General features: G+C 38.2%; 1 protein-coding gene and 1 pseudogene across 11 annotated transcripts in view; both read right to left on the reverse strand.

The window, feature by feature from the left end:
* The window catches only part of LAMC2 (laminin subunit gamma 2), a 79,624-nt gene extending 75,727 nt beyond the window's left edge, over positions 1-3,897 (reverse strand). For 8 of the 11 annotated variants that reach the window (XM_064276541.1, XM_064276540.1, XM_064276539.1 and 5 more), the window contains exon 1: positions 1,142-2,142. The gene's annotated coding sequence lies outside the window, so the exon portion shown is untranslated. Of the gene's footprint in view, positions 1-1,141; positions 2,143-3,057 lie in introns of those variants that run through there. The other 3 variants (XM_064276550.1, XM_064276544.1, XM_064276546.1) reach the window with 1 other exon arrangement.
* Positions 3,898-11,713: 7,816 nt separating this feature from the next.
* Positions 11,714-13,389, reverse strand: LOC100671278 (mitochondrial import receptor subunit TOM20 homolog; annotated as a pseudogene).
* Between the last annotated feature and the right edge of the window lie 801 nt (positions 13,390-14,190).

A 14,190-nucleotide genomic window follows, 5' to 3' on the forward strand; every position in this document is an offset into this window, starting at 1 on the left:
AAAACAATAATTATAGCTGTACTTGTATGCTGTTGATGTTGTTAGGTACCATTTAGTTGGCTCCATGCTGAAGGCTGTAGTCTTTGAATTTGATACTACTCACACTGGGTTTTTTTTTTCAGCAATAAAAAGGAATGAAAGAGCAATACACACACAATATAGATGAATTTCAAAAGTACTGTGCCAAGTGAAAGAAGCCAGGCACAAATCTGTATGATTTCATTTATGCTAAATTCTAGAAAAGGTAAAACTACAGTGAAAGAAAGCAGACCAGTGATTGCCAGGGGTAGGGGATTGACTGCAATGGTGCAAAAGGATATTTTTTGAGATGAAGGAAATATTTTGAAATATTGTGATTGTGGTCAAAACTCATCAAATTGTATACTTAAAACAATCAAATTGTATACAATAAAATACTTTTATAAATTATACTTCACTAAAACTGACCAAAAAAAGAAAAAAAACCTTTAAAAAAAAAAATCTCTGGGCTAATTAAAGTGACATGCTTTTAAATATGCAAGCTCAAACCCACCACTAGAAAACATCAAATGTCAGCATAAATTGTGACAAAGCCACAGCACGAGTCCAGCTCTAACGTCTCTGCTGGTTCTAATAAGCTCTAAACTCTCATCTGAGGCCTGCAGGCAGAAATAAAAAAAAAAAAAAAAAAACCACCCAGGAATTGCAGAGAGAACCTTCTTCTGGGCACCTGTCTGTTTTGACAATTTACAAAAGGTAAGAGATGGCTTTCTGAAAAGTTTGCTTAGGGGTATAAATTTTAAACTATCACAACTTTTGTGCTAGGAAGTCAGCACTTGGATTTTTCTCTAATCTTCCCCAAAGTTTACCACATTCACCCAAGTGTCATCCCTGGTGTCAGTAAGGATAACATTCTGTGCAAATTCTCTGACCACAGAGCCTGAAAGGGACTGGGGCATTTCCATCGGGCGTGGCCAGGAAGGCTGAGGCTCTGGAAGTCCCCATTGCCCATTGTTTCATTTGCTGCTCAGTCATCACCCTGGGGACTTTTCTTTTTGTAAGCCTGTGTAAATCATTTCAGAAAACTGTCAAGTCCCCACCCCCACCCCTCAAATAGGATTACGAGTGACACGTTGACTTTTGCCTTGAGTTCCATCCTTACCTTAGTTAACTTCCAGAAGGAATGCCTGGCATGTCACCCACTTCCAAACTCACTTATGATAAAAACTGAAGCACTAGCTGTTAACATACCAGCAAGCGACAAGGCACTTGGTCTAGATTCCCTCCCCTTTTAAAAACCTCCGCAAAGAGCTCTAATTACGTCAGTATTTGCATAAACATTTTAAATGTAAAGTATCAGGAGGGAAAAAAAAAAAAGCCCAACTCTCCTTTGTTCTTTATTGGTAAAGGAAAGTGCCCATAAATGGAAACGGTTCAGTGTTTCCTGGATCGTCTGGGTAAATTCTTTCAGGTTGGCCGGACTCCAGAAAACAATGTTCTCTGAAGCAAGACCATGGCTGAAGCGGCAAGCTTCCACTTTATGCTGAAACATGTGGGTTGCCCATAGCTAGTTTCAAGGAACCATAGAGGCCAGACCAGAACTCAAGTAATGCCTTTTACTTATTAAAGGGAAATGAGCCTTTTTCTTTGGCTGGCTGGTGATCCACCTGGGCTGGGGATGTACAGTAGAATCGACAGCTATACACAAAGAACAACTTCATTTGCATCTTTTTTTTTTTTTTGGTGTAGCTATTACAGAGAGGGCAGTGTGATTCAGTGTTAGATTTCTCGCTTTCCATGAGGGAGACCAGGGTTCAGTTCTGGCCAATCCACCTCATGTGCAGCCGACACCCATCTGTCAGTGAAAGCTTGTATGTTATGATGCTGAACAGATTTCAGTGGAGTTTCCAGACTAAGACAGACTAGGAAGAAATGCCTGGTGATCCATTTCCAAACATCAGCCAAGGCAAACCCTGTGAATCACTATGGTCCAAGTCACAACTATCATGGGAGTGGTGCAGGACCCGGCAGCATTTCATCCGTTGCGCATTGTCCATGACGCTATGGCAGCTAACAACTAAGTTACACACAGAGATACCGAAATCAATTAGTTATTTAACAGTGTTATAAACGGGGAGAGGGAGGTTAGGAGAAGGACACATGCTTAGAAAAATAGAAAAAAAAGCAGAGGGTGAAAGATTGTGAGAGAGGGAAGAGCAGTAGTGGGCGTGTGTCCACTGTGTATGCCCTTAGACTGAAATTTGGTCATCCACTCATCTGTGAAAAATGTGATTAGCAGATTAAACATTACCCATGCTTCCTCCCACTCTAACGCTGGACCATAGATATTCAGATTCCAATGAGAGAGCCTAAGGGGCCCACGCCAGTGAAAATTCTTCTCTGGGTTGTAATGGTGGGGTCAGGGCTACAGCTCCTGCAGGCCTGATAAGATTAAACTCCGACAGAGAGGTGGCCACCTTAGGTCAGAGGTTCCACACGCTTGCCTTTCAGAATGAATAAATGAGTCCAGAAAACAATGCTAGTCAATTGTGGAACTTTAATTATTTGAATTATAAAGCCTAACAAACTCTAAAGCATTTAGAGTTCGATCCTCCACCTTCAGGTAGGAAACTTTGAGTGTAGCGTTAAGAATAATAATAATTTTGACAATTACAATAAGGACGGCTAACCTGTATTGAATATTCTGCATGTGATCAGTGCTAGGAGCCTTTACAGGGTTATTACAGAGTTCACGCCTCACCTCACCACCCCGCAGTGAAACATGTGCTATTATTATCCTCATTCTGAGGTTGCTCAGGCTCCCTCACAAATCCATGCCATACCTCTCTCTAGAGTTATTATTCATCTCAATACAAAAACAAATTAAGCCTCTCACTGGATAAACACACCTTTTCCCATTAAAAAAAAAATATTTTTTTTTTCGTTGAATCTTCAAATAAAATATGAACGCTCGAGTCCTTAGAACAAATACCTTATCCTATAATGACTTCTCTCCTGATAACCAGCCATAAATAAGGTTTGGCTCTGAGGGGTGTATCGTCTTTCTCATATTATTACCTTTGTGATTCTTCAGTGTTCAATGGTTCTGGAGTCCTGTGCAGCATCCTTTCCCATCATACTGTCATGTCTTGCATGGTCTTCTTGGTCTGAGAGCTTAACCCAGGCAGAAAAGCACTTTATATTAAGTAACTTGATTCTTGAACTTCTTGGAATAACTGGACGTTACTTTCGGCAGAGTAGAAAGAATCTGAGTAGTCTGAAAGAACCCAAGAATTTAATAGTTACATCCCTGGGTTCAGTTTTTTCTAGGGCCTGGTTACACAGAAATTCCCAAACATTCCCGGGTGGTTCTTTTGCAGGAAGCCTACAGATTGGATCCAACTTTGGTTAAAGTGGGAGAACTGTTAGCACTGCTTTTAAGAAGAAAATCTAGAGACACCCCTCACTGACCTACAAACTTCTCACAGCCTCAGTATGTCTACTCAGATTAAATTGCAAGGAGAATTAATGCAGTGATTCAGACAATTCACTCCAAAATGACACGTTGCCTCAATTACCTGGCTATTTTAGGTGAATATATCTTAGGCCTGAATTATTGGGACAATTGTTTCAATTCTCTGGTTTGTATGTATGATTACACAGCAAAACAAGAATTGCCTTGGCTATATTTTCTTATCCCAGAGTCCTCTATTAATATAACCCCCAGAAGTAATTTAGAAAATCTCAGCTAAAGCAGAGAATGGCTAGTTGGTTTTACAACAGAATTGGTTATTGGAAATCGAATACATGTTACGTGCCTCAGCTCAACTGAAAATGGATTATACCTACGCTAAAAATTATACACACATAAATATATATAACTTGAGCTCCAGATAGAAAATGTCCTTCTGAATGAAGTTTTTTTGGGGGGGGTTGGTTTGTTTTGGTTTTTAGGTGTTGATCTTGCACTTACCATTTTCTGTAGACAATGCAGCTCTGTCTTCTGACCCTTCAGGGCCTCATGTATAATCTGTTTTAGGAGCAACTGCCCTGTTATTATCTGCATTCTGATCTTTCCTTTTGGAATTTTCTGTAGAATTCTTTTTCTAATATTTTATTGTGTTTTCAGTGAAGGTTTACACAGCAGTTTAGGTTCCCATTCAACAATTTCTACACAAATTGTTCTCTGACGTTGGTTATATTCTACCCTTCACAATGCTTAAACATTCTCATTATTTCCATTCTGGTTGTTCCATCTCCATTAATCTAGTTTCCCTGCCCCCTATCTTCTTATCTTTGTTTTAAAGTAATCATTGACCATTTGGTCACATATAGGTGATTTTTTTAAGGAGCACAGTACTTACAGGTGATAGTCTTTTTTTTTTTTTTTTTTTTTTTGAGCCAACTTGTTATTTAGCTACAAGGTGACCTCAGGATTTCATTTCTGTCCAAGGTTTGAAGAGTATCTCAGGGCATTAGACTTGGGGAGTCCTCTAGTCTCAACCAGTCCATCAGGTCTGAGTTTTTTGTTTTGTTTAGGAATTTGACCTTCTGTTCTCACACTTTTCTCCCATTCTATCAGGGCCCATCTATCGTGGCCCTGATCAGAATTCTTAATAATGTCACAAATAAATGTATATTAATAAAAATTCATTTAGAATCAGATCAGAACCAAATTTTATCTGACCAGTCAACCACGATATTGATTTTTCCTCTGCAACACAGACAGAGCTGGAAGAGCGATAACATATGACATGCCACGCTGATTCGGATCAATGTGCCCTAATGCAGGACTGGGCTGTATCAGACAGGAACACCAGCAGGTGTTTTGGGGGTGTGCTGCTTCCACGACACTAACCATAATGTTTAGGAATATAGTCCCAAATACCCAGAGCGTTCCTTTTTAACATATGAGCTAAAATTTAACCAACTCTTTCTTTAAAATATCTGTGTTTTCTAGAAGTTTTTTGATCTGCTATATAAAGCTTACTTTCTTTTATGTTATTAAAAGAACTTCTTTGTGGTCCTTGGATCTAGTTCTTTAGGATTTGTTGTACAAGAGTATAGCTCACCATTTCCAAATCCCTTATAACTTTACCTAAAAAAACCAAATCCATTTCCGTCAAGTCGATTCCAACTCATAGCGACCCTATAGGGCAAAGTAGAACTATCCCATAGGGTTTCCAAGGAGTGCCTGGTGGATTCGAACTGCCAACCTTTCGGTTAGCAGCTGTATCCCTTAACCACTACACCACCAGGGTTTCTGTAAATGTAAGCTTTATATTTCCTTTTCCTTTCTGGCTAAGAAATTCTACTTTTAGTCTTTCCTAATATCCTGTCCTAGTGATGATTGGGAGCCCTGGTGGTACAGTGGTTAAGAGCTACGGCGTGCTACCACTGCTAACCAGAAGGTGGGCAGTTCAAGTCTGCCAGACTCTCCTTGGAAACCCTATGGGACAGTTCTTCTCTGTCCTTTCGGGTCACTATGAGTCAGAATCGACTCAGCAGCAAGTGATGATTTTGGTCACTTAGGATATTCCCAGGTTTTACCACTTGTGTCCTGAACATAAGGCCGCATGTAACAAGAGGAAAGAAAACTTTTCCCTAATGAGTCTCCCCAGAAGGCAATTTTTTTTTTCCAGGAAGAGGCACATTTTTCTAATTTGCACAAAAGTGCCCATTGAGCTGGCCCTGACCCTGCCCCTATGGCCATGAACAGGAAATGAGGACCAAAGGATCACTCTGCAAGACTTCTTGATAATTCAGACCCCATCATTTAATAATTATAATCAGGATTATTTTTCCTTAAATATAATGCTTAGCACTGGTTTACGTTGTATGTCACAATTCAACTTTCTGCCTATTGCAGTTGTTACGAGCTTTCCTAAAAGTCTCTTTTCTCTGTATTGATTAGATATTCAGCACCAACTTCAAGAAAATATTATCTGGAACATTAAACCATTATTTTCTCTTTCAGATAATTTATAATCATTTTAGAAAACATTGTTTACCATATCAATCTTTGGGAGATATCTCTTCTTACACTTCTCTCTCCATCAAAAAAAAAAAAAAAAAAAAAACCACCCATTCTTCTCTCTAAGCATTTCCTTAGGCATAACAAAATATTATCTCTGGTTCTAGAATAACTAAAATTTTTAAATAATTTCTTGTGTGGAAGTTTAGTAACCTTTCTGAACACCTAAGTACACTACTATTGTTTCTACTTTGTCTTTAAGCTCATTTGTGGTCCCAAAGAGCCCTTCCAGTGTATTCAGATGTTCTTTTCCCTGAAACCATGCTTCTTTTTTTTTTAATTTTTATTGTGCTTTAAATGAAAGTTTACAAATCAGATCAGTCTTTCATGCAAAAATTTACACACAGCTTGCTACACCCTCCTAAATGGCTCTCCCCCTAATGAGACTGCACAGTCCTTCCGTCCACTTTCCTCGTGTCCATTCAGGCAGCTTCTGACCCCCTCTGCCCTCTCATCTCCCCTCCAGACAGGAGATGCCAACATAGTCTTATGTGTCTACTTAATCCAAGAAGCTCACTCCTCGCCAGTATCATTTTCCATCCAATATTCTAGTCCAATCCCTGTCTGAAGAGTTGGCTTTGGGAATCATTCCTGTCTTAGGCTACCAGAAGGTTTGGGGACCACAGCCTCCGGAGTCCTTCTAGTCCCAGTCTGACCCGTTCTACTCTGTCCTGTGGGGTCGCTATGAGTTGGAGTAGGCTCGATGGCAATGGGTTTGGATTTTTGGTTTTAAGATCGTATGTGACATGGTCCACCCCGCCTCCCTAACTTATCCTTCGAGGTTCTCTTTCTCTCGTTCATTCTACTTCAGCCACACTGGCCCCTTTGCTGTTTCTCAGACAAGGAAGCATACTCTGCGTTGGTGCTCATCTCCACCTGAGGAAGACTATGCTCAGATGCCACCTCCCAGCACTGTTCCAACCATTTTCAATTCCTTTACTTTGCCTTATGTGTCTACTTACCTTTTATCACAACCGACATAAAATGTATGTGTTTATTATTGTCTCCTCCTCTAGAATGTAAGCTCTACAACAGCAGGGACTTTGTATTGTAACAAGGCCTAGGACAGTGCTGAGCTCTTAGCAAGCCCTCAGTAATACTTTTTTTTTTTCTTTTTAATTGAGGTAAAATTCACATAACATAAAGTTAAACATTTTGGTGTACAATTTAGTACATTCACAATGATGTGCAGCCACCACCTCTATCTAGCTCCAAAACGCTTTCATCAACCCAAAATATAATCCCATTAAGCAGTCACTCCCTAGTTCCTCTTCCTCCAGCCTCTGGCAACCACCAATCTGCTTTCTGTCTCTATGGCTTTACCTCTTCTGGATATTTCATACAAATGGAATCATACAATATATGACTGTGTCTGGCTTCTTTTCCGTTGCATAATGTTTTCATGATTCATCCACTTTGTAGCACATATCAGCACTTCCTTTCTTTTTCTGGATAAATAATATTCCATTGTGTGTGTATATATATATATATATATATATATATATATATATATACACTATGCTATACTTTCTTCATCCATTCATCCGTTGGTGGACACTTGGGTTGTTTTCACCTTTTGGCTATTGGGAATAGTGTTGCTGTGAATATTCATGTACAAGTATTTCTTTGAGTGCCTGCTTTCAAGTCTCTTGGATATATACTTAGGAGTGAAATTGCTGGGTCATATGGCAATTCTGTGTTTAACTTTTTGAGGAACCTCCAAAGTACTTTCCTTAGTTGCTGCACAATTTTTTAATGTAAAAATTCAAAGATGTATTTAATAAAGAAACTTTATGATTTTTCAACAATTACTCTGAAGCAAAGATGAGAAGATAAGGGGGCAGGGAAACTAGAGTACTGGAAATGGAACAACCAGAATGAAATTAAACAAAACATTGACATGTTGTGAAAAATGTAATTAATGTCACTGAACAATTTGTGTAGAATTTGTCAAATGGGAGTCTAATTTGCTGTGTAAACTTTCATCAAAAACACAATAATATATTATTTTAAAAAAAGAAATCATGATTTTGATTGATGTAGAAGAAAAAACACTTTATAGTGTGATGACTGCTGGAAAAACTTAACCCTGGAAATTCTTAAGGAAATTCTTCTCAAGAATATAGGAATAGAAAAAAAAACACTAAATTGTATACCTTTTGAAATCCAAATTGAAATGTCAAGACATAAGAATTGTACTTTTAACAATATGGTAGTACATAATATTTTATCCATATTCCCTATGAGGTGTGTGCATGTAACGTGATATATGATTTTTTATTGTGTTAAATACATATGTAATAAAACTTTGCCATTTTAACTTTTTTCACAGTACAATTCAGTGACATTAATTATGTTTATTATGTTATTCAACCATCACCATTACCCGTTTCCAGCGGCTGCACCATTTTACATTCCTACCAGCAATGTATGAGGTTTCCAATTTGTCCACCTCCTTGTCAACAATTGTTATTTTTCTTTTCTTTTTTTTATTATAGCCATCCTAGTGGATGTTAAGGGGTATCTCATTATGGTTTTGATTTACATCTTCCTATTAACTAATGAGTCAGAATCGACTCGACGGCAGTGGGTTTGGTTTTTTTTTTTTTTTTTCTGACTAATGATGGTGAGCACCTTTTCACGTGACCATTTGTATACCTTTGGAGAAAAATTTTTAATTGGGTTGTTTGTATTTTTGTTGTGATTTTAAGAATTCTTTATGTATTCTGTATACTAGACCCTTATCAGTTATACGATTTGTGAATACTTTCTCCCATTTTGTAGGGTGTCTTTTCAGTTTCTTAATAATGTCTTTTGATGCACAAAAGTTTTTAATTTGATGAGCCCAACTTATCTTCTTTCTTTTTGTTGCTTGTAGCTTTGGTGTCATATCTAAGAATCCATGCAAAATCCAAACAAGTTCATGAAGATTTACCTGTAAGTTTGCTTCTAAGAGTTTTATAGTTTTAGCTCTTATATGTATTTCATTGATCCATTTTGAGGCTTTTTTTGTATATGATATGAAGTAGGAGTCCAACTTAATTCTTTTTCATATGGACATCAGTTGTCCTAGAACTGTATATCCTTTATTGAAGGGACTATTCATTCCCCCATTGAATAGTCTTGGCATCCTTGTCAAAAACCAATTGACCATAAATGTATTAGTTTATTTCTGGACTCTTAAATTTATTTCACTTGTCTATATGTCTATGTTTATGCCAGTACCACACTGTTATGATTACTGTAGGTTTGTAGTAAGCTTTGAAATCAGGAAGTGTGAGTCCTCCAATGTTGTTCTTCTCATTCAATATTGTTTCAGCTATTTTGGGGTCCCTTGAAATTTCAGTAATATCTTTTCAAATGAATGAATAACACATGTTTAGTACTTATTTTGCAGAACTGCACTCACTTACCTTTCTATGTCTTAGTTTAAGCATTAATAGGAAGGGGAAATTGTATGTTATCTAAATTACCCCTTAAGAATGTTAGGAAGATGATCAAGTTAATACTATTAGATATGACCTGCTTAGAAGAAAAATAATCCTAAAAATCAAATTCTTTTATTTTATTAAAATAATTGCTAGATTGCCAAAGCCATAAATTTTTAGATAAAAGAATGGCTTGTAAATATAAGAATGGTGTAAGAAACATTAAACTTCAATATACGATGAGGCTTATGAAAATTACCTTCTCATGTTCAGAGCTTGAAGATTAAGGAAGAAATAAACATGCCCTTTTGAGACTCAGCGTGTTAATGGAAAACAAAGCTCAACCAGCTCCAAAGTGAAGTTAAAGTTATCACTACCCTTTCAAAAGCATCAGGTCAAAGCTGATCTAATTTTTCAGAAAGCCAGGTGATACCCAGCTGTATTACACTACAGTTTTCAAGAGCTTATGTGAAGTCTTTCTACCCTCCCCAAATCTAAGTTGATCCTTCACTGTTTCAACCAGTCCTTCATTTTTCTGAGCCCATTCTTTTCTTGCCAAGCTGTCTGTCCCTTGCTCTTTTTTCACCTCTCCTTTCTCTCTCGTCTCTGCCTATACCCAGGCTGTTGCAAGACAGAAGATTGTTTCTTAGCTACGTGATCAATTATTGACCAATTACCAATGCATTGATTTGATCTAACCATCATATGTTTGTTCTGGTCATCCCTCCCAAAAAGCACATTATTTAAGGGTTCAGAATCATAAACATGGAAGGTACCTGAGTAAGAGTCCTTAAATATTCAAGTCACCTAGCCTGATGTTTTAATTTTATACATGAGAATACTAGAGATAAATTCAGACATGTAACATGTTTTGCCCAAGGCTGTGCGGCTAATTAGAGGCAGAACTTAAAACTATATTCTAAATGATTTCCACTATACCGCAACCACCACAAAAAAGCTTTAGTTTAAGAAAGTTTGTAAGTAAAACAAAATAAAAAGCCACGTTCATGGGGAAAAAAATCTTTGGGGTCTCTCCACAGATTTTTAGACAGAATAAAGCCAATCTGTACCATGGGAAATGCTGCTTAGTTCAGCAGATACCGCTAAGTGCCAAGGATCCTTGTTCTCAGCTCTGAAATTGAGTCTGTGACTGCAAATAACTAGTCAACAGATCCCACTAGTTTCATTCAAGTCTTCAGCCACATGGTTACACCTTACTCTCAGCATTCATCAAGAGAAATGAACCAAGTTGAAGTAGGATTAAGGTGGTACATGAAGATAAAAGCAAAAGGGCAGATCAGCCCAGCATTCTTAAAGGTTAAGTTTCAAATTAACATAGAGAGTATGACAGAGCCATATCATTTCAGTGAAAATTAGCATGATACTTGGACCATTAAAAAAAAAATTAATTTAGAAAGACTAAGTGGAAACCCTGGTGGCGTAGTAGTTAAGTGCTACAGCTGCTAACCAAAAGAATGGCTGTTCGAAACCACCCGGCGCTCCTTGGAAACTCTATGGAACAGTTCTACTCTGTCCTATAGGGTCGCTATGAGTCGAAATCAACTCAACAGCAGTGGGTTTGGTTTGCTTTTTTTTTTTTACTGGTCCAAAAAACCCACCCCTCAGGAGGAGGTGGATTTGAAGATGCTGAATATGGCCATATAAATTAGGAACTGAAAAGGACGACTCAGAGATTAGTGGACCGATTCCCTCAGTTCATAAGTGAGGAAAGTGAGGAGACATAAGCTGGAGAACCTCCCAGCTAGGTTAGGGTTGTGCATAGATCTAATTCCTAGTGCTATTTGCAACTACATATATTTAAAACACAGGGACATAAATAATCAGAACATATTAGGCCTGCCAATGTGAACAGAACATCTCAAAACTAATACACGAGGTGGGAGTGAAGTTAATACAGTGGCACATTTCACATATTTGTGTATGAGATATTAGATGGAAAAGATTTTTCTAAATTTTAATACCCAGCTTTAATAAAAACGATTTAGGTTTCATTCAATTTTTTTTTTCTAAAATTGTGCTTTAGGTGAAAGTTTACAGAGCAAATTAGTTTCTCATTAAACAGTTAATACACAAATCATTTTGTGTCATTGTTTGCCAACCCTGCAATGTGTCAACACTCTCCCATTTTTCACCCTGGGTTCCCTGTTTCCATTCTACTATGCATGATCCTCATGTATGCTATTGTTGGTCCTAAAAAACAAAAAAAACTCATTGCCAAGCAACCCTATAGGCAAAGTAGAACTGCCCCATAGGGTTTCCAAGGAGTGTCTGGTGGATTCAAACTGCCGAACTTTTCATTAGCAGCTGTAGCACTTAACCACTATGCCACCAGGGTTTCCACTGGTCCTATAGAACTATCTTATCTTTGACTGAAGGGTGAACCTCAGGAGTGACTTCAGTACTGAGTTAAAAGTGTGTCTTAGGGCCACACTTTCAGGTTTTTCCAGTCTCTGTCAGACCAGCAAGCCTGGTCTTTGTGTGTGTGTATGTGTGTGTGTGTGTGTGTGTGTGTGTGTGTGTGTGTGTATACGAATTTAAATTTTTGTTCTATATTTTTCTCTTGCTCTGTCCAGGACTCTCTATTGTGATCCCTGCCAGAGCAACCAGTGGTGGTAACCGGGCATTGTCTAGTTGAGCTGAACTCAGTCTGGTGGAGGCTGTGGTAGTTGTGGTTCATTAGTCCTTTGGACTCATCTTTCCCTTGTGTCTTTGGTTTTCTTCATTCTCCCTTGCTCCGGATGGGTTTCGGACCAGTGGAGTTATCTTAGACTGCTGTTCACAAGCTTTTAAGACCCCAGATACTACTCACCAAAGTAGGATGTAGAATATTTTCTTTATAGACTGTGTTATGTCAATTGAGCTAGACGTCCCCCGAGACCATGGTCCCCATAGCCCTCAGCCCAATAGCTCAGTCCCTCGGGGAGTTTGGATGTGTCTGTGAAACTTCTATGACTTTGCATTGGTCAAGTTGTGCTGACTTCCCCAGTATCGTGTACTATCTTACCCTTCACCAAAGTTACCACTTACCTACTATCTAGTTAGTGTTCTCCCCCACCATAACCATCAAAGATTGTTTCTTTGCGTGTTCATCCAAATTTCTGATGTATAACTAAATGTACTACCTTTTAAAATGTGTATTCTTCAGCATCTACTTTTTCCCTCATCTTTCAAAATTGAGCACTGCGTATTCTTGACATAGGTAATGTCATATGTACATTTTAATTGCATGTTTTAGGAATAAACAAAATCCATGGTATTTTGGCAACTCGATGCTTATAAAATAGAGAGTTCTCTATCAAAATACAGTTCACTGGGAAAAATAAATAAAACAAAAGAATCTATACAGAGTAGAAATTAACTCTGGTAGATTTCAGTGTAGTACACAGTCCATAGCAAGCATATTTGCCCTTATTCCCCGAGAGCTGCTCATCTTCCAAAAATTTAAAAAATATTTTTAACTGACATTTTATTCTGTTGATATTTGTTTCTCATTCCATATCATCGTCAGCCAAGCTCTGAACACTTACAATTCTCTGGCTCATTGTTGGGCGCTTAGTCAGAAGCATCTGGAACACTGGTGGTAGAAGAGTTTGCTGGAACACCTGCAGTAACCGCTGTGGCTGCCCACACACAGCAATTGCGTTTGTCAAATGGCCCACACCCTTCTCATATTCACTTTGGGCTAGTAACTCTTTACCAAGCCGTATTTCTTCAAGGAAGAATTTCTGAACAGTTTCAACATCTTTAAGGTCCGGTAATTTGGAAAGCCCAGCTCTATCCTTGGCAAGCCTCTGTTTCTTTCTTCACTCTTGCAGCCTGTTCTTGAAATTGAGGTCACTCCATTTCTTGTGGTCAAAGTAAATGCAGTACCAGATGAAAAAGGCCTCTGCGTACACTCACAAGGATGGCGGTGTTCCGACCCGCCATTTTCTCTCCACTGCAGAGTGTGGGCAGCAGCAGCCCAAAAAAAATCTCCTGACCGGAAACCTTCCTCAAAATGGAAGACCCTGCTCAGCATCCATCTTCTTAGTTTCACCACAGAGAAAGTCTCTTCCAACCAGGGCTTCAAACTGGTTCGTTCCGGTTTGAACCCCCGCTGAGAATTTGCATTTCCATCCCAGATATACTGAATCGGAATCTACATTTTAACAATATCTGCAGATGATTCTTATGTATGATAAATTTTGAGAATCACTGTTCTACTAGTGGTTCTTAGAACTGGTCCCTAACCAGCAGCATTAGCGGTACCTGAGAACTTGCTAGAAATGCGAATTCCCCAACCTAGATATTCCTCAGTTCCATAAATTAAAGGTTATTTAATCAAATGTTTCCTGCCCCCTGGAAGATGTACAGTCATCAGTTTAGCCAATTAAAAAGAATTAAAATAGGTTTTATCCCATATTTCACTTGTATTTTTAATGATGAAAAGGACATTTTATATAATCAGGCTTTAACTTATTTTAGTGTCTGCAAACTTTGAAGGTCCCAAAATTATTTTTAAGTTTTCCATCAGCTAGGATGCACTTAGGTGCAAGTAACAGAAATCCCAACTCAAAGTAGTTTATACAATAAGCAAATTTATAGTTTCACATAATCCAGAAAATCCAGAAGTTGAGTGGAATATAGGGTTAAATTATCTTGTGATTCAATGGTATCATCAAGGAGCCAAATTCTCTTTTTCTTCTTCAACATCCAGAATTTATTTTATCTGAAAGCTGGCTCTCCTCA

The sequence above is a fragment of the Loxodonta africana genome, chromosome 25 (assembly GCF_030014295.1).
Source record: "Loxodonta africana isolate mLoxAfr1 chromosome 25, mLoxAfr1.hap2, whole genome shotgun sequence".
NCBI lineage: Eukaryota > Metazoa > Chordata > Mammalia > Proboscidea > Elephantidae > Loxodonta > Loxodonta africana.